This window comes from Phaenicophaeus curvirostris, chromosome 6, assembly GCF_032191515.1.
Source record: "Phaenicophaeus curvirostris isolate KB17595 chromosome 6, BPBGC_Pcur_1.0, whole genome shotgun sequence".
Lineage (NCBI taxonomy): Eukaryota > Metazoa > Chordata > Aves > Cuculiformes > Cuculidae > Phaenicophaeus > Phaenicophaeus curvirostris.
The window spans coordinates 30,349,750-30,369,687 of NC_091397.1; the positions used below are offsets into that span (position 1 = coordinate 30,349,750).

Below are 19,938 nucleotides of genomic sequence, written 5' to 3' on the forward strand. Positions count from 1 at the left end.
ACTATGGACATTCATTTAAATTGTATGCACTAGAAGATGTTCAGATCATAATTGATGTATACATAGTTTATTGCTCAGGATATGACTCTCTTCTCTGACAGGATCTTGATTGTAGATTTTCCAATAAATTTGATGGTGGATTTTGATGCAATAGTAGTTAGTGTTGTGGTTTTAACTGCTAAAAAAACCCCTTCTTGTTTAATTTTCCTCATTTAATAGTCATCAAAAGCAAATAACACCAATGCAAAATAAAATTACTTTAGTAATAAAGCAACCTTCTACCCAGTTAAAGACATCTCTTTATCGTCTGGTCTCTCTACTATCTTAGCTCTTAAGTAATTAGTGGTAGATGTCCTACTGAGGGCAGCTTCAGTGAATCAGTTGCAGGTTGCTTGTATTGAGTTAATGTACCGGACACTTGGTTGTTAAATGGTTTCCGTCATGGTTGCTAAGAGTTGGGACTTGCCCCAGAAACTTCAGTGGCATTCAGTGTATTTCTCTATTTTGTTGACGATTCTCCTGCTTAATTCCAAAGGCTGGCATCTCTCAAATGTTGGGTTTAGATACTCAGTTAATGAGACACTGAAAATAATTACTCTTCCTTAGACCAAAACAGGTAATTGTTCCTTTGAAAGCCCCTTCAGAAGTGATGTGCAGGGTATACTCAGTGCTATAGGTCAAGTACTCAGCTGCCTATAGCTTTTTAGCTACAAACATAATGTACTTTGGCACTGAGGTTGTACGTGGATGAGGTGGGTCAGCTAGAAAACATGCAATACACCATTAACGAGCACCTCTAAGAAATGTTAGTTGGGTAATTTTCCACTACAGCACAGAAACTTCTATTGCCGGAGGCAATTATTAGAATTCTACTTCAAGTATTTTTTTCCTTTTCTCTCATTTTCCCTTTACTATTCTACATCATTTATTGCCTGTATCTACAGTAAGTATCTATTTACTGTATTTACTTGCTTCTATGTCTTTTGACATTGGCAAGAAGAGAAGAAGACATCTTTTCATTACTTTTGCTACTCAATCCTAATTAATGGCCAGAGCAAGAGCATTGTGCTTTATCTGTTGAATGAGTCCAAGAATCTGAAGGGAACAGAAGTATATAGCTATTCTTATGGTCGAGACATGCAACAAACGTGACTCTAACAGTATGCACTTTGCAAGAATTCTGATAACCCCAATGTTTAGTACTTTCTTTTGAAGCATTGCTTTTCTTCTGAATGCTTTCATGTGTTTTATTTTAGTAGAACTTAGGCAACGTACTGACTTCTCCAGATATTTTAAACAGATTGAAGCCTTTGGAGTCATGGACTCTGGAGTCTTAATTTCTGCCATTAAGACATTGCCACTTGTTTTCTCAGTTCAGATCATCCTTGAATTCAAAATCTTGTTCTGCATCTCAGCTTTGCTGCTTGCCTGCATTCAAAGTTAATAGTGAGGATGTTGTAACATCTGGTTACCAATTATCTGGATATGTTACTGTCCTACTTCCTCCCTGCTTCCTTGTAGAGAATAGCTTTCAGTGTAGATAGCACTTATCATATCAAGGGAGAACTACTGTGGTGTTAGAAATGTATAAAAGGATACATTTTAGAAGAACAATACTACATGGTTTTATGTATGTTATGTATCTATCAGTATCTTACTTTCATTAGCCATGCTCTACCTTCTCTTTCTTTCCATCTTTCTTTTAAGACGCCCTGCCTGTGCCAGCTAGAAAGAGCAAGATTGCTTTCCAGAGTCTTGTTCTTTCTTCCTCAGTCTGCATTCAGACATGCAGTACTTTCATGCCAGCAATGCTGATGTGATCACTTGTTGGCATGGCTTCATTACTCTTTTCCTCATTTGACATACTTTGCAAGTAATACAGCACCCATGGAGTTAATTCTGAGTTATCTTTTGTAAGATGTCTTGTTTCTTAAGACAAACTTGAGCAGTCTATAAATTGGCTAGTTTTATAAATACTCTATGAAAAAGCAGCCTCCAGGTAGAACACAGATACAACTCTCTGAGTAACACAATAATAGCTATTGTATATCCCATGGGAGAGTCCCACACATCAGTGAAAGAACAGAAGCACTATTTGTAGGCCATTTTGTAGCTTATAAAGACTGTCTTGTCTCTGACAGTATACAGCTAATTAAAGTCCCTTTGTATACAGAAGTAACAAGTAAAATTGTAGCAAGTTCTTTGCCAGGGGACCAAACTCTGTCTAACCACCCTTGGGCTGTATGTGAGGAGCTGCCTTTTACTTAGCACTGGCCAAAGCACAGACAGAGCTTTGCAGGAAGTCTGCATTCATACACAGGCACTGTCTTGCAGCAGAAATCAAGGATCTGTGGCACAAGGGAAGATTGTCTATAATCCTTTATCCTTGTACTCACAAAGAGAAGACATGATGTCCTGTTTTTCCATCTTTTCTGTGCAGCCTAAATAGAATGGTGTAGTTTAAGCAGTGCTAATGGTGGAATGATACCACTGCTGCTGGTATGAGGAATCTCGGAGCGTTCAAGCATGTGCAAGACTTTGCATTTTCATAGCTTTTCATACCTGGCATGGAGCTTAGCCTTGGTACAGTTCCCAAAGCTTGAGTTACATATACGAGCTACATCTTTTCTAAAAGTTGTCAAAAGGTCATCTTTGTTCTCAGGCTGTCATGGAGTTCTTCAAGACTAGGCACTGGCGTATTTCCATGTTTTTTCTCATCCAGACTCTGTTTTTATCTGACAGAGCCATTGTAATCCTAAATTCCCCACTGGACTAACATAGCCTTACTCTGTTTCATCACCCAGTAGTGATGAGTGTTTAAAAAAATCTCTTGGAAGAAAAAAACACAACAGATAACCTTATTACTATAAAATTCTGTTAGTGATTATAGTTTTGTACTGTTGTAGTTTTATACTGTTACTCCAAGATTATAATTTCTTCTATTCACTGAGTTGCAAGGAGGATGAAAGGTAGTGCTTAATTGTTTGATTAAAAAAAGTCAAGGTTCTGAACTGAAAATATTTTCTGTGTGTCAGGAGGATTAGTATTGTAGAGAATAAAGGTGACACAAAAAATGAGATGGAAAAATTCCTACTTTAGGATGTGCAAATATTTTCTCTAAAATATGAAATGTTTTCATACAATGTTTATTTATACCTGCTGTCCTCTCCTCCCCTTAACTGTTTATATTAAGTATCCCTGTCCAAAGCAATGGATAGGTACGGAACTTCTCCAGACATGTGAATTTATTTGCTTAGACCATCACTGCGGTGACTTCAGTGGATGGTTTACTTAAGTTCAGTCCTCCTGGAAACAAAGGCGCATGTTGTTTTTCCTGTTGTGAATTTTCATTTGAGGGTTTTTTTGGTTCTTTTGTTTACTTTGTTGGTTTTGTGGGGGTTTGTTTGTTTGTTTGAAACATTGAGGCTGTTAATGAGCAATAAAAAAATACAAGTAGGGACCAGAAGTTTTCGAAGTTTGCTACATGGCAGATTGCCAAGGCTTGTGTTATGTTTTTCATTGTCCTGCAATTGGCCTTGACATATTGATCTTCTGGCTAAATACAATGAACACCTGATGTTTTTTAGTTATGATGAAATATACCATTTATTAATCAACATGAACCTCTACAGGCTTCAGGGTCAAATAGGAAAGGACTCAGTTCTCCTTTTTGGATTCTACCAATGTACAAGATCCAACACAAAAAAAAAACCCCAAGGCTAACCCTATAGCTTGAGAACTAAGAGTGGGAGCGGAGGGGCAAAGAGATGGTTATAGTACATGTTCTAATCTGTCACAGTGAGACAAAGTTCAACTTGATAGTTTCGATCAGCACAGGTGTGTTCAAATATAGGTGTTTTCTTACCCTTGGTTGTAAAATATCAGTGTGTTCCAGCCCACAATGCTTTGTCTGTGAAGCATTTTTTAGCTAATAACATCACTGTGCTTGAGCACCCAACCTATTTGCCACTCTCCATGATATTTGAAAAGTCATGGCATTCGGAAGTCCCTGGTGACTGGAAGAAGGGTAATGTTGTGCCCATTTTTAAAAAGGGCAGAAAAGATGACCCTGAGAATTACCTGCCAGTCAGCCTCACGTCTGTGCTTGGGAAGATCATGGAATAGATCCTCCTAGAAGCTATGCTAAAGCACATGGAGGACATGGAGGTGATGAGTGGCAGCCAGAATGGCTTTACTAGGGACAAATCCTATATGACCACCTTAGTGGCTTTCCATGATAGGGTAACCGCAGCAGTGGACACGGGTAAACCAATGGAATAGATCTATCTAGACTTCTGTAAAGCCTTTCACACAGTCTCCCCCGACACCCATCCCTCTAAATTGGAGAGATTATGGATTTGATGGGTGGACAGTACGATGGATAAGAAACTGGTTGGATGATCATATTCAAAGAGTAGTGGTCAATGGCTCAAAATCCAGTTGGAGATCTGTGACTAGTGGTGTCCCTCAGGAGTCAGTACTGGGACCAGTGCTGTTTAATATCTTCATCAATTATATAGACAGTGAGATTGAGTGCACCCTCATCAAGTTTGCAGATGACACCAAGCTGAGTGCTGTAGTTGCCACACTGGAAGGATGGGATGTCATGCAGAGGGACCTGGACAAGCTGGAGAAATGGTCTTCTGTTAAAAACACACTCTGGAAGCTAAAATTCTGAGAGTCTTTTATTGTGGAATGAAGTCAGCAAAGTAAAGTGTACAGTGATGGGTGCATGGCTGAGGCCAGACTGCATCGAGCCAGAGGCGCTCCCGGTCCTGGCTGCTCTCCCCTTTTATACATTTCTTTTTGGTGTGAAAGCAGGTGCTCCTCTGACCCCCAACAGCATGTGTTGGGGGGGCTCTTGCCACGTGGATTGGCCCAGGCATTCCAGCAGGTGGAGGAAGGGGAGAAGTGGGGCTGAGCAGTGCCCGCTGCTGCAGAACTGCCCCTCCACCGAACCCAGCACCACAGACAAGCTGGCGCCACCAAAGAAGGAAGACATTCTGCGCCTGACCCAAACGTTTGTCCTAAACTCAGGTACAATGATCAGGATCAATACTTTTGGATCTCCACCTCCCTTAACCCACCTCCATGTTCAAGCCAAAACACTGAATAGCCTGTTTTTCACAGCCTCTGAGTACCTCGTGAAGTTCAGCAGGGGTAAGTGCAAGGTCCTACACCTGGGCCGGGGCAATCCCTGTTTTCAGTACGTGATTGAGGGTGACCTGATAGAGAGCAGCCCTGCAGAGGAAGGGCTTGGGGCAGCTGGTAGATGAGAAGCTTGACATGAGCCAGCAATCTGTGCTCACAACCCAGAAGGCCAACTGTATCCTGGGCTGCATCAAAAGAAGCATGACCAGCAGGTCGAGGGAAGTGATTCTGCCCCTCTATTCCTCTCTTGTGAGACCTCATCTGGAGTACCATGTCTGGTTCTCGAATCCTCAACTTAAGAAGGATATGGAGCTTTTGGAACGGGTCCAGAGGAGGGCTACAAGGATGATACAAGAGCTGGAGCACCTTCCTTATGAGGGCAGGCTGAGAGAGCTGGGCTTGTTCAGCCTGGAGAAGAGAAGGCTCCGAGAAGATTTTATAGCGACCTTCTAGTACCTGAAAGGAGCCTACAAGAAAGCTGGAGATGGACTATTCATAAAGGCTTGTGGTGACAGGACAAGGGGCAATGGGTATAAACTGGAGAGGAGCAGATTTAGATTAGACATTAGGAAGAATTTCTTCACCATGAGAGTGGTGAGACACTGGAACAGGTTACCAAAGGAGGTTGTGGCTGCCCCATCCCTCGAGGTGTTTAAGACCAGGTTGGATGGGGCCTTTAGCAGCCTGATCCAGTGGGATGTCCCTGCCCATGGCAGGGGGTTTGGAAGTAGATGATCTTTAAGGTACCTTCCAACCCTAACTGTTCTATGATTCTATGTATCTGTTTGCCAGACTTGGGTCCCTGTGATTTCTGCCTCTTTCCAAAGATCAAATCAAGTGCTCAAAGGACCCCATTTTTTGTCAGTATGTGAAAGCAAAAATGATGGAGGTACTCAACAACCTTTCAGAAAACGATCTCTGGAGTTGCTTTGAACATTGGCAGCGTCATATGCTGCTGCGTGTCAACTCAGAAGGGAACCGTTTTGAAGGTGATCATAGTTGATTTAATTAATCTATTAAATAAAAAGATTTACAGGCACAGTCTCGGTCTTTTTGTATCAGACCTTGTAAACCTAATTAGGTCTTCCAGAAAGAGCATGTGGAATGCTTAAAGCATAGTCAGAAATGTTGAGAGACCGTTAATTCACTGTTGTAAACACTAAAGTCATTATAATGTGATACAATCTGTGTCAAACTTTTTCCTTCCTGGATTACGTTCATTGACACATTTAGCTCAATAAAAGTAGCATTTTTATAAACTATTGCATGAAGTTTGAAGATGAGATGATGTATATTTAAGTCTTTATTGTCACAGACCTCCTTCCCTTCATGCCACTGATCAGAATACAGTTCTTAATGTGTCTTTCAAATACAAACCTGGTAATATTGTATCTTGTCTGACCTGTAGAGAAAGAAGCAATGGTTATTAATGGCGATTTCAGTCTGGTAGTCCAAATTCACAACAACAGTAATAATATTCTATCTTGTGTGCTGAATAGATTAATGATTTTGTTTAATTCTCATAAATCTGAATATTGGAAATATGTTGTAACAGAAGAAACAAATTGAAACTGAAAGTAACTTGAAATACTTGTACTCTTTGCTTGCTTTTTGTGAACAGTATTAACAAAACTATTTAAGCTACAGTTTAAGTGTCTACAAATGTTTGGTAATCACCTTTAATTGAGGTTTTTTTTCCCTACTGAGTTTGTCAAAGATTTTTGTGGGAGGTACTCTGCGACTGCACACTGATTAACTTATCAAAGCTTTATTTTCTTGCTTAGAGATGAGAATGTAATTATTTAGAGATTAATCCATTTAGCTAGCTAAATATATACTGGTTTTATATATAGCCGTGTTATGTGTTCTATGTGAAACTTTACAAACTCTGTACTTATTTTAGCCACTCATTAAAACTTCTGATATGTCATTGATTCAGAGTAGTAAGGAATACAAAAATATATATCTGAATATAAAAAGCTAGGGATTGCCAAGTCCATGGAAGATAACATGCGATGGAGAAGCAATGGGACAAAACGAATGTGTTTTCTTTGGCTGATATGTTAAAGCTTACAAAAGATTTCATTCCTGTTACAGAATTTTCAGAAGAAAACTCATTGTCTAAAGTGTACTGTCTGGGATTGGTTTTGGGTACTGTAATTTGATAAAATATTCTGAAACATAGCCAATGTTGTATCTGATCACAGAATCAAAAATCCTTTCAATCTGATGCTTGTCAGGAGAAATATATTTAATGATAAAAAGTTCCTAAAGCCCTGTGAGCTAAACTTCTGCAAGGGACAGGGTTTGGTTCAGGTTGAACATCATTTTGAATTGAGACAAATTCATGTGCTACAAACAGTCATGGAAAATATGTTGACTTTGAGTACTAGCAGTGCGCATAAATCTAGTGCACGTGTGCATGATTCCACGTGTAGCTGTTCTATAATCCTCCAGATTATCTTGCTTTTTATTTTTCAGTTTTGGGGTTTTTTTGGGGTTGGTTTTTTTTTTATTTCGTTTTTTTGGGGGGGGTTGGTTGGTTTTTTTTTTGTTGTTTCTTTTTTTTTTTTTTTTTTAAAGACAGAGAGGATTGTTAGGTGCTTCAGAGATTCCATTAAAGAGATTTGTCAGTGACCCTAGTCTCACTGTCTCCTCCTCCTCCCATCCTCACTCTTCTAGAAGGATTTCTATCTGGACGGAAACGCTGTGATGGCAGATCAAAACAAGCTCTAAGCCATAACCTGCCCTGTTAAAATTGTGTTGGAGAATGAATCACATGATGATTTGGAAAGACTTCCTGGTTTGTACTGTGTATTTCACCTTCTGTGAAAGTATTCACATTGCACTATTTTCTTGGGTTTCCTGGATGACTTTTCATTTTCATGCAGGGAAAGTGCTGATTGATAAGCAAATGCAGGAACTAAGACTTTATCTCCAAAAAGGGGAAGTTGACAGCTCTCTCAGAGGCCATTTCAACCAAAACACCTTTGAAAAGTTACATGGAGTTTTCTGCCTAAAATAGCAAATTTGAATTATCTTTTCTCACCGGGAAATGAATATCCATGTGGTGGTGACCCTAAATATAGAAACAAGTTCTCCACTTTCTCACCCAGTAGATTTGTTCTCAAGTCAAATGTTAAACTGTATTAAAGGAATGGTAGATCTTGCAATGAAGATGCTGTTCTATAGGAATTTACATGTATTACTGTTTTTAGCTCAGGACATCTTTAAAGTATCTTACATGTTGTAAGTCTTCCATTGTACTAATATCATTAAAGCCAGTAACTGCTGGTAGGGTCTCCTTCAGGAAGACCCACCCTGTAGACTTCATCCTTTTTTGGGGGCACCTCACTTTAATCCAGTCTGTCTACTCTGTCTAATCTTGACTCACTTTTTGTAACACTGAATTTTAAATGAAACAATTGCCTTTTTTTAGAAGAAGTTATTGACTGAGAAAAAACTGGAACCAGCAGCAACACAGAACAACAGCATCTGCATGGTTGGCGACACAGTCCGCTAGAAACTCTCTTCACTGTATCTCTTGACAGATATAATATTGACTGGTACACAGTAGTAAGGCTTTGATTCTGTCTTTAAAGCCTGTGTTGCAGATGCTTCTAAGCTCTTCAAAGACTGTCTGGCCACCAGTGGCCTTGGGTGCCTCATGTGGCTGAACTGTGCTGCAGCAATGGAAGCACCTGCCACCAAAGTAAGAGTATGTAGGACAGTTGCTCTTCAACAGATGGACTAAAAATGTAGAATTTAGTCATGGTGCATGACAGAATGACCACAATCCTTGTGGCATTTTCAGCAAATTATAAAGCATGCTTTTTCTGCATGGTTTTCCTGCATAACAAAACATTTAAGGTGGTGGAAAAAACCAAGAATATAAGGAAAATTGCTGGGATGGGACCTGAACGTTGTGCACTGTCTAATGTGTTTGTATGATTAAGTGCTTCACTGGTGACTGTAAAATGAATATGAGAGACACCAATGAACCCTCATAATTTGAAATAGTTGTTAGAAATACATGTGGGCAATTTTAAGGACTTACCATCACTTCAAAATAACACTCCAAGAGGCTCATTAATTGTATAGAAGGCTGTGTTGTGTTAATTCATTTTTCATTGTGCACTGCCAGCTTTATCAATTGAAGCACACAAATATACTACTAATAAATGTGCTAAATATACTTACTTTTCCAAGTTTTTACTGTAACTTGTGAGTTTCCCACCATTTTTCTGAGATTTCAGAAAGCACACTAAGATCAGTATGGTAGGAAATTGAGTCATCTTGTTCATTTTAAGAAGCTGTTATGTTTATGAAGTGGTGGGTACTGAGATTTCGGAATATCAACTTTAGTATATTCCTATTCTCTAGTAGATTCTAGTAAAAGTCAAGTTTTACATAAGGTGCTTGCTCATATGGATAGTAAATTGCACCAAGACTTTGTGGTGCTCTCTCCCTTTATCTGTTTACTGTACTATAAAACCATTAGTGTATTCTGGAAGAATGTTATTGATATTTTTCATTGTAAAGAGATGAAGTGATGCTTCTTTTTGTTATATTTATTTAACTATATAGCTATTTTCTCCAACAAATGCACATTTACAATAAACAATTAAAACTTCTGATTTAAGTAGTGGATTTAAGGTTAATCCTTATTATCTGCATATTGTCCGTTTTCAAAATGCCTTGAAAAATTACGCAATTCCCTTTGGGTAAGTCAGTTTGCTGACTAATTATTTTCACCTTCTGCTCTGTTACACCACCCTCTGCTCTGAAAATGATATATGAAATTTCTCATTTTTTATCTTCAAAGAGCTTTAAGATCCCTGAGGCACTACAGGTACATTGAATTTTTTTTCCCCTCCATTCCCAGAAGTTTTGGCACTGACTTAGCACTTGAAATGGGAAAGGTGGGAGGAAATTTCCTGGAGAGTAAAAACTATATTTGTGTGTTGGAGGAGAAAGAGCAGGAAGGAAGCTGGGGAGGAGTAGAGTTGCTGTAGCTGGGACTGAGGGATGTATTGAAAGTATGTTATGAAGAACTAGTACAGAAAGCAGAATAGATTATTGGGTTTTTTTAAGTCCTTCATCAAATGCTGTTAAAAGAACAAACTCTAATTCAAATGTAAATAAAATTAAGTCTGAATAATACTGCATCTGTAGCATTTCAAGGAAAACAATGTGAAGGCAATCTGTCAACCACACTGCTGGTTTGTGCTGCTACTGTCATTGGATTTCTTGAATATTCCATTTGTGTCAGTGCTCCAAGGATTTAAGAATTTGTCCAGAAAGCTTCAAGAATAAAGTGAGTGAAAATTAAATTCTTTGCTGAAAGATTATAAAACAGCTATGAGCATGATATAGTGCTGCAGGTAATATAGTCTCAGTATGCAGGATAGTCATTGGTATCCCTGAATTGATTTGTGGACCACATGGTAAACTATAGGAAATAAAAATAATAATAGAACTTAATATAATGTTAGGGTTTTTTATAAGAAGATTAACTTGTGCCATGTGAGTTTTATCACTTCCAAAAAGCCTGAATCACTTTCTTGTTATTGTAATTAATTTTATTCAAGGTTTTGCTTACAGTGTGTTTTTTCATTGAAGATACAGGGCAAACAAGTTAATTAAATATCTAAGAAGGCTAAGAGAATGTTCATTCAGACATCTTTAATTACTAGAGCGAAGCTTAGCTTTTGTTTGTGTGCATTTTACACACCAATATCAGAAAGCTGCATCATATAAATGACAGAAAAGTTGATATTGTGCTTTTTTTGCAAAAACTGGAATAAATGATGTCAATAAAAGACTTGTTTTTTTCCGGAGCATTCAGGAACCCCTCTTTGTATTAATATTAGAAAATAGATGCAACTCCTACTTTCCCAAGGTGGGATGCATTAGATTATAAATGCATTCTGCACTCGGTCACAGCAAAATGGTATCTGAAGATTAGCAAAATGGTGTTTGTTCTGGAAAACAGCGTATTTTAAAAATAGCTTGAGATTATACATAGGTTGTGGCTTTCTTTTTTTCATTGTCTTTATTTCAGCAGTTCAGTCTTTTGTCAAAAGAGTGTGTTCTTACCACCTTTCATTCAGTGCTTTAGAAGGGTGCCTGTTGGTTGGAATTGTCTTAAAACTGATTTGATGCCCCAGCTGGGAGATACACACTCAGAACTGATAAAACTGCCTAGTACTAAGGCATGCATAAACTTGCATTTTAATGAAGGCTGAGACCTATGTAGGTAAGAGGGACCTTATACTGCGCTTACATTCTTTGAAATTATAAGATCAGGATCAAGCACTATATGAAACAGCAAGCTATAATGTTAATGAAAATGTTTCTGCTGTGCTTAGCTTTTATTAGTTTTATCTTACCATTTATTTCTGTGTCTGAGTGTCAGCCTAACCATTTAAAAACTCTGCCTGCCTGTGTTCATTTTCCACAAATATTTTGGCAATGAATTTATTATGAGGGATGTTTCAAAAAGAAGACAAAGTTTAAGAAAACGTCAGTAGAGAATGTTGAATATGTTCGAAATATGTCCTTTGTATGCAGTATTTGTTCTAGAAATTTCATTCCAATTCATATTTGCTCTGTCAGGGGGCATGCTATATAGCCGGTCTGTTTGGATCATTGCTGAGCACCAGAGTCAACTTATCAAGTAAATGCGCTGAGAGCCTTGTAAGTACCTGCATGACAAAGAACTAGTTTCAGATGTCATTCAGGAAATTTATGAATTTTGGATACTTCAGGTTAGGTTAATCTGAGAGGAAAAGCAGATCAGAAAAGGTCCGTGAGTTGCCAGAAGAGAATACCAAAGCAAGGCAGTATTAGCAGTGATGACTGCAGCTCTGGCACATTAAAGCCTGGGGAATCCTCCTCCTGCTCCCACTACCCAGTGCTGAGTGCTGTGAGTTCAGTGAGCATCAACATTGCAGCTAGCAAAGGAAATATTGTGACTTCAGTGTGGTGCCGTGATGTGAGATCACTCAGGTCTTGACATGCCTGTACAGTTGTGCTATTAAAGCCAGCAGCATTCACAAGCAAGACTGTCTTACCTGTTTTCCATCAGGGGAACCTAAGTCTTAGACGTTTTCTAAATCGCATTGAGAAGGAGGAGGAACTTTTCCCGTGTACGTCTAATAGCTAATTAGAGTATTCATATGTCGTGGGAGAGGTCCAAGGTCCTCTTCCTCTCCTGCATGTTTATCAGCAGGACTTGAGGCAGGCTTTCCTTTGCAAGTCTGAACACTGTGATGCTTTTGAGCCAAATGTCTCTTTCCTGCTTAGTTCATACACATTACTATTTAATACAAGATAGAGTAACAGTGGAGCAGGGGGAAACAGGGGGAAAACTTAAATTCAAATCTGTGGCCTGATTTAGAGGTCTGAATAGGATAGAGGATAAAGGACTAACTCTGTGAAGACTACTTGAAGTCTGTGAGTGTGAAACTCATGTAAGAACATTCCTTTGGTCTGGAATTCTTAGCTTTGTACTGTAATATAAAACCTCACTTGTGCAGTGTTTACTGCCAAGCTTTAGATGACCAAATGAACGCGATTCTTCCAAGATGCTTCCCATCTATTACATAGCAAATCTAGGTTTGTGCCCTGGGGCTTCAAATTATTCAGCAGCAATTAATCTGAAAATTTAATTATGCAGTATGCAGCTTGCATCCTTCCTGTAGTTCTAGTCCAAAGACGTTTTCTCTTGAGAGAAACCATTATCTGGTTCTATTTGTTTATGTATTTATTTAATATTTGGCATCCAAGATAACTGACTGTACTTGGTATATGGAGTATGTGTCTGTTAGCTGAAAAGATGGTGTTATCTCCTAAGATGCTGAAAACAGTTTTTCATTATCTTCACTGGTATCCATGAGAACTTATTATTTCTAAAATTTCAGGTGATAAAATGAACAATGTAATTCTGAATTTGTAAATGCAAAAAAAATATTGTCTACATAATCAAACTATTACATAGGAAAAAATGTGTTTATACAAACTTTTAGTGTTGTAATTTTTGATCATGGTCTAAAGCAGATGTGCCTCTTCAGTTGAACTTGAAAAACTGCATGATAGTACACTGGTGAGCGGTGCTTATTTTTTTTTTCCTTGTTTTCTCCCCCTCTCTAAGAACATGAAAGTTTTCTGAAGTGCTAAGTTTTAGAGAGTGTGGTTTCCATTTTTCCTTTTCAGTGGGGAAAAGTTATACATTTCCCCACATAAATTTGTCATTTGGCGAATAACCATATATGTATACACCGAAGTGTATATGAGTAATAAATAAAAAAGGGAGGAATCTGGAGCTCAGAAGCCCACAACTATTTTTCGCTTATTCTGAAGATACAAAACATAAGCCATTGTCAGAAACTTATCAGCAGTTTAAAAGAAATACAGGATTGGATAAGCAGGCACTCTGACAGACATGGATTGTAGTCAGCAGTGCATGTAGGTAGCATGCATTTTTTATGTATTACTAGTCCTTTTTTCTGGAAGAGCTTAAATCAACAAAAATCCATGGGAACAACCACTTCTCTTTCTATGATTACATGAAACAGTTTTTTCAGATTTTCCTTCTAGTATATCACATGACACTCGATGACTGTGATGTGCTGGAGTAATCCATGTAGTTTGATGAAGGACAAGAAAGCTCCAAAAACTGAAGTACAAGTGTGAGCACACCTTTTTGAAACAGTGAGAGTCTTAAAATGATCCTGTGTTTGAGTGCCTGGGACGGTCTAGTCTGCTGCATTGTCAACGATATCGTGTAATTTCAGAGTTGTAGACCTGCCAGTGTTGAGTGAGGACAAAAGGATAATACACATTCAGTGCCACTTCATTGTACAGTCCTAAGTCCATATTGCTATATGGTTTTTAAGATGCTGCTTTTCCCTCCATTAGTGCTCATAGTGTTTATTCTCTTGCATAAGAGAAGAAAACTTAATTAGCCTGTGCTTTTCTCCACCTTAGTTTTATGAAGCCATTCATATTCATGCACCTAGTAGACAAAACCTGAAATGCACTGTCAGTTTAGATTGACTCGTACATTTCTGTCAGTCATGAGATTAGCAGGGAAACGTGTCCCATTCCTTCATAAACTATGGAGTTGCTGAATTTGCATCTCAGGGCCATGGCATAGCCACTGTCCTGCAAGGCTTGCTTTTGGAGAAGGATGCATGTTACAATTCAAGCCTTGCATTTCAAGCGACTTTGGATAGATCTTGCAGGATGATGATTCTGATGAAACAGAATCTTGTGTACTTTTCCTAGGAGAAATGTACACGGGCCTTGCTATGTGAGTAAATAATACTACCTGGCAGAAGATGGAAGACTTGATCCTTGTTTCTGTGTTGTGCCTGGCACATGCGTGAAACCAATTCTCCTTGCCAAATAACAGATCTTCTTGTTTTGAAATAGCATTATCTCACAAACTACTCACCTAAACCAAACACCACCCTTCCCTTCCTAACTATTACTTCTATGCTTCTGTCTACAATACAATTTCAGTCTAGCCCTTTTTATCTCCTGACTTCTATTGTTTCAGATTTTTTTTTTCTTCCGTGGAACTCATCTTAACCTGGTTGAAACTCTGTGACAGAAGGACAAACAGAAGATGAGTTTTTCTGTTAAGCACCTTTTGGTTGTCATTAAAAGTGTTCACGCCAAAGAGGTTTCGTTGAACAGCCCCCGAAATATAACTAAGTTGAATTCTGTTAGAAAACTCAGTATAAAATGAGATCTTAATGAAGGGTGAATTTCATAAAATGTTGACAAAACTCAAATATATTAATGATTTTAATTACTTTGTCTATACTTGGATTATATTTGTGCATTGCTTTGGAAATTGACCCTTTCTTTCTTAACCCAGCCTTCATGTTGTATCTCAGACCACTGTTATCTTCTTGGTTAAACATTACTATCCCTGTCCTCTTCTCATTCAGTGAGTGTAAGGACCTGAACAAGGAAAGCTTCCAAAACTTGAAAATCAGGAAGGAAATGGGACATCCAAATGTTTCTTGTGATTACAGTGCTCTTTATGTAGAGCCAAAAATGGTTTCTATGGAGAGCAATTTTCTCAAATAATTATTGCTTATAGAAGTTGAAAGACTGTATTTGACTGCATTTTCTTTGCCCGGAAATACCCAAGACAAAAAGAATGATTAATTTACTATACAATTATTCTAAGTAACTGATGGCAGTTCTGGGCTGCCTTGTTAATAACCTGTTCTGACTCTGTGGCACGGACTGTCCTTCATTTTTTACCTGATAGGATTTTGTATGTAGCAACTAATCTGTGCTGTTTGTGTCTCCTGAGTGCAACCATTATGAAATCGTTTAGGAAGAGCAGCTGGTATGAAGAAAAACAGTGTTAGGAGTGAATATTCTTATAAAGGAATAGTTTGATTTAATTTACCTTTTTAGTGTGTGGTAGAATGCATAACTCTAATTAGTTTACCAGTACTAACAGAATCATAGAATCACTAGGTTGGAAAGGACCCACTGGATCATAGAGTCCATCCATTCCCATCAATCACAAAACCATGTCCCTAAGCAACTCATCCATCCGTCTTTTAAACACCTCCAGGGAAGGTGACGCAACCACCTCCCTGGGCAGCCTGTTCCAGTGCCCAATGACCCTTTCCATGAAATAGTTTTTCCTGATGTCAAGCCTGAACTTGCCCTGGTGGAGCTTGAGGCCATTCCCTCTTGTCCTGTCCCCTGTCACTTGGGAGAAGAGGCCAGCACCCTCCTCTCTACAACCTCCTTTCAGGTAGTTGTAGAGAGCAATGAGGTCTCCTCTCAGCCTCCTCTTCTCCAGGCTAAACAACCCAGCTTGTTCTCCAGGCCCCTCACTAGCTTCGTCGCTCTTCTCTGAACACACTCCGGAGCCTGAACATCCTTCTTGTGGTGAGGGGCCCAGAACTGAACACAGTATTCAAGGAGCGGTCTCACCGGTGCCGAGTACAGAGGGAGAATAACCTCCCTGGACCTGCTGGTCACGCCGTTTCTGATACAAGCCAAGATGCCATTGGCCTTCTTGGCCACCTGGGCACACTGCTGGCTCATGTTCAGTTGGCTGTCAACCACCACCCCCAGGTCCTTCTCCTTCAGGCAGCTTTCTAGATAGACTTTTCCTGTCTGTAGCACTGCACGGGGTGCTTCCCCAGTCATCTGGGATTGCTGGAAGATGATGGAAAGGGGTTTGGCAAGTACAGCCGCCAGCTCCTTTAATACTCTAGGGTGGATCCCATCTGGCCCCATAGACTTGTGGGTGTCTAGCTGGGCAAGCAAGTCCCTAACCATCTCGTCATGGATCCTGGGAGCCTCATGCTGCTACTCTAACTCCTGGGTTTGCACACAGAGGGAACAACCTTCCTTACTATTAAAGACTGAGGCAAAGAAGGCATTAAGTACCTCAGCCTCTTCCTCATCCCCTGTCACTGTTGTTCCTTCTGCATCCAGTAGGGACTGAATATTCTCCCCAGTCCTCCTTTTATTGTTAATGTATTTATAGAAAGATTTTTTATTATCTTTCACAGTCTTAGACAATTTGATTTCTAGTTGGTCCTTAGCCCTCCTGATATTTTCTCTGCACGATCTCACTTCCCTCCCTATAGTCCACACAAGATGCCTGTACCTTCTTCCAAAGCTCATAGACCCTCCTCTTCTTTTTGATGTCTCTCAAGATCTTCCTACTCAACCAAGCTGTTTTTTTCCCCCGCCGGCTCCTTTTCCAGAACATGGGGACAACTTGCTCCTGAGCTGCTAGGATTTCCTTTTTGAAGAGCTCCCAGCCCTTGTGGGCTCCCTTGCACTTAGGGACTGTCTCCCATGGGACTTTGCCAACCAGCCTTCTGAACAGTCCGAAGTCTGCCCTCTGGAAGTTTAATGTGACTGTTCTGCTAAGCCCTCCTCTTCACCTCACCTAGAACTGAAAAACCTATCATCTCATGATTGCTTTGTCCTAGGCGTCCTCCTACCGCCACATCCCCCACAAGGCCTTCTCTGTTGACAAACAGCAGGTCCAGGAGAGTGCCTTCCGTTGTCGGCTCATTCACCAGTTGTGTGAGGAAGTTGTCTTCCACGCACTCCAGGAACCTCCTAGACTGCTTCCTTTCTGCTGTATTGTACTTCTAGCAGATATCCGGAAGATTGAATTCTCCCACGAGGACAAGAAGTAGTGATCTTGAGACCATCCCCAGTTGTTTATAGAAGAGCTCATCAGCTGCTGCTTCTTGGCTGGGTGGTCTATAACAGACTCCCATCACAATATCCTCCGTCTTGTGGGCTCCTCTGATTTTAACCCACAGGCACTCAGTCCCATCCTCACCGTAATCAAGCTCAAGGATATCAAAGCACTCTCTAACATGGAGGGCTACCCTGACTCCTCTCCTGCCCTTCCTGTCCTGCCTGAAAAGTTTATACCCCGCCATAGCTGCACTCCAGTTATATGAGTCATCCTACCACGTTTCTGTGATGGCAATGACACCATAGTCTCTTTGCCCTACAACAGCTTCCAACTCCTCCTGATTATTGCCCATACTGCATGCATTGGTGTAAATGCACTTCAGTAAGGCTGGCGAACCTTCAGCATTCATAAAGGGAATAAAGTTCATTCCCAATTGAATGGTCCTAGGAATAACTGACACCTCAGTGTCAGTTTCATCCTTGCCATCACCAAATGTACATGCCCCCATTTGCTCTCTGGTGACATATTGGCAGTCCTTGCTAGCACACCATCTCTTAGTCACTGGAGTTCCACTTCCAGGCTCTCTATAATCAAGCTAATTTGTATATTTTAAAGCTATATAAAAGGTTTAGTACCTATGTTCAAAATATGATGCTGTTAGAAATTTGAAAGCAGTTGAATAATTCATTATAGGGAAGCTGTTAAAAGGTCATATTTGTTTCTGCCTGTATCAGGCAATTTCCTACAGTCATCTTTTCAGAAAATACTGTGCTCTGGGATATGGAAGAACAATCTGAGGAGGAAATGTGCTGCCCATAGTCGCGCTGCAGTGTTTCCACTCATCTTCCTGACCCATAAATAAAACCTACCCTGAACAATGATAGGGTAATGTTGAATGCAATAGGATAAGGTTGCACGTGGTGTTTTGTGAAATAAATCTTGGGAAATGAGTCAAACTTTATTCAGGTGTCTGCATGCTAAATTTATCAGAAAGTGTTGAGCCAGTTTGGCCTGATAGAGCAGCTGAGCTTTGCTTCATATCTGTCGGTTCTCAATTTCATGTCTTGCAGCTCTCTGATAGAAAAGATCTGTGAGGTCAGTTGATGTGGTGGGGGAACTGGGCATCTGTTTAAAAAGAAACAATATGACAACCCACAACCAACCAAACAACTAAAACCTTCCAGATGCTACAACTTCTGTCCTGGGAGTCAGAGGAGGGCAATGATTTTTTTTAATCCCTGAAATGTCCCTGTGGCTTCTGAAGGCACTGCACTGCATCAGGCATTGGATGTGGGGGAAGTGTGCGAGGGGAGACAGTGAGAGCTGGGAAGGGAAGGAGAAGAGAAAAAAGTCAAATGAGGTGGAGTCAGCAGATCAGAGATGCACTGAGTGGGCAGTCTGGTTGGAGAGCGACCAACAAAGCTAGCCCAACAACAATCGGGGAATTATTTTCCGCTTGGATAGAGTTAATTCTGTCTGTCTTCAGCTGAGTGGCTGTATTGAGGGTGGGAGCCTGGTTTTCTTTTGCTGCAGAGGCTAGAAGCCTCTTTGCTGTGAAGTTTTAACGTGCGGGGGAGAGTGGATGGTATTAGAGCTAGCAAATGAGGGAAGTGTCTTTTCTCAAGCCTCTGCGTGGCAGAGCAACTTGCCTGGCTGCTGTGCTTCCCTGAGCTGCAGACAGCATGTGGCGTGACTGGCTCAGCAGGAAGGAACAAAGATTTCATACAGCCTGAGCTCCATGAGAGAGCTTCTGTCATATTGGCTTCCATAGGTGGGTTCTTGGTTTCCTGCTCTTCCTCCCTTTTGTATGTTTTCCTTAGTCTGAAAACTTGTTTTGTGAAGCTTGTGGGCTGCATTCCTGATAGCGCGCAGCAGCAGTGAAATGGGATCTGCTCTGTCTGTGTGTTCATTTGTCCAGGGTGCGAGAAGTGGGGGAAGGCGGGGTTCCATAAAGTGAACAACAAACTGTTACGGTGATATGGTGTCAGAGCTTGCTGGGTTCCTTCATGCAAGGTAATGGGTGTGTGTGGAGGGTGTTCGTGGCGTATGTGGTATGTGTCTGTGTTGGTTGCAAACTCTGTGGAAGAGAAGTTGGAAGAAGAATCATGCCTTCCGTGGTTATGGAGCAACATTTGGAGTCCACAGAAAAACTGAGAAGCTTTGTAGACAAGGCATTTTGTTGATAGGAGCTTTTATTCTCTGATTGTTAGTGGAGTGACAGAGGGTATGAGGCAAGAATCATGAGCTTTGTGAAGTTATTTTCCTGCTAAGGAAGGCTTTTTTTTTTTGTGTGTGTGTGTGGTGGTGGTGGGTTTTTTCAACAGAGAAGAAATAGGGACTACCTAGAACATACATAACTGCTGACTATGTAAAAAAACTTTATTCAACCCGCCCTCTCCCCCCATCCCAGCAAGGAGTTCTAGTAATGTTACAGCAGCATTCATTTTCCTTTCAAACGCATGAAAAATGAGCTGACTTTGTAAAAATAAGTCTTTCTTGAATCAGGAGTATTGCTTAGTTCTCCTGCTTTCTTGCTTAATGAGAAAAGCAGAGTATTGTGCCATAGCATTGGCAGA

At 40.2% G+C, this 19,938-nt stretch overlaps 1 protein-coding gene across 2 annotated transcripts in view; it reads left to right on the top strand.

Moving 5' to 3' along the window:
- Positions 1-19,938, top strand: part of TNS3 (tensin 3) — a 242,280-nt gene that overhangs the window by 187,237 nt on the left and 35,105 nt on the right. The gene's annotated exons all lie outside the window — the stretch shown is intronic.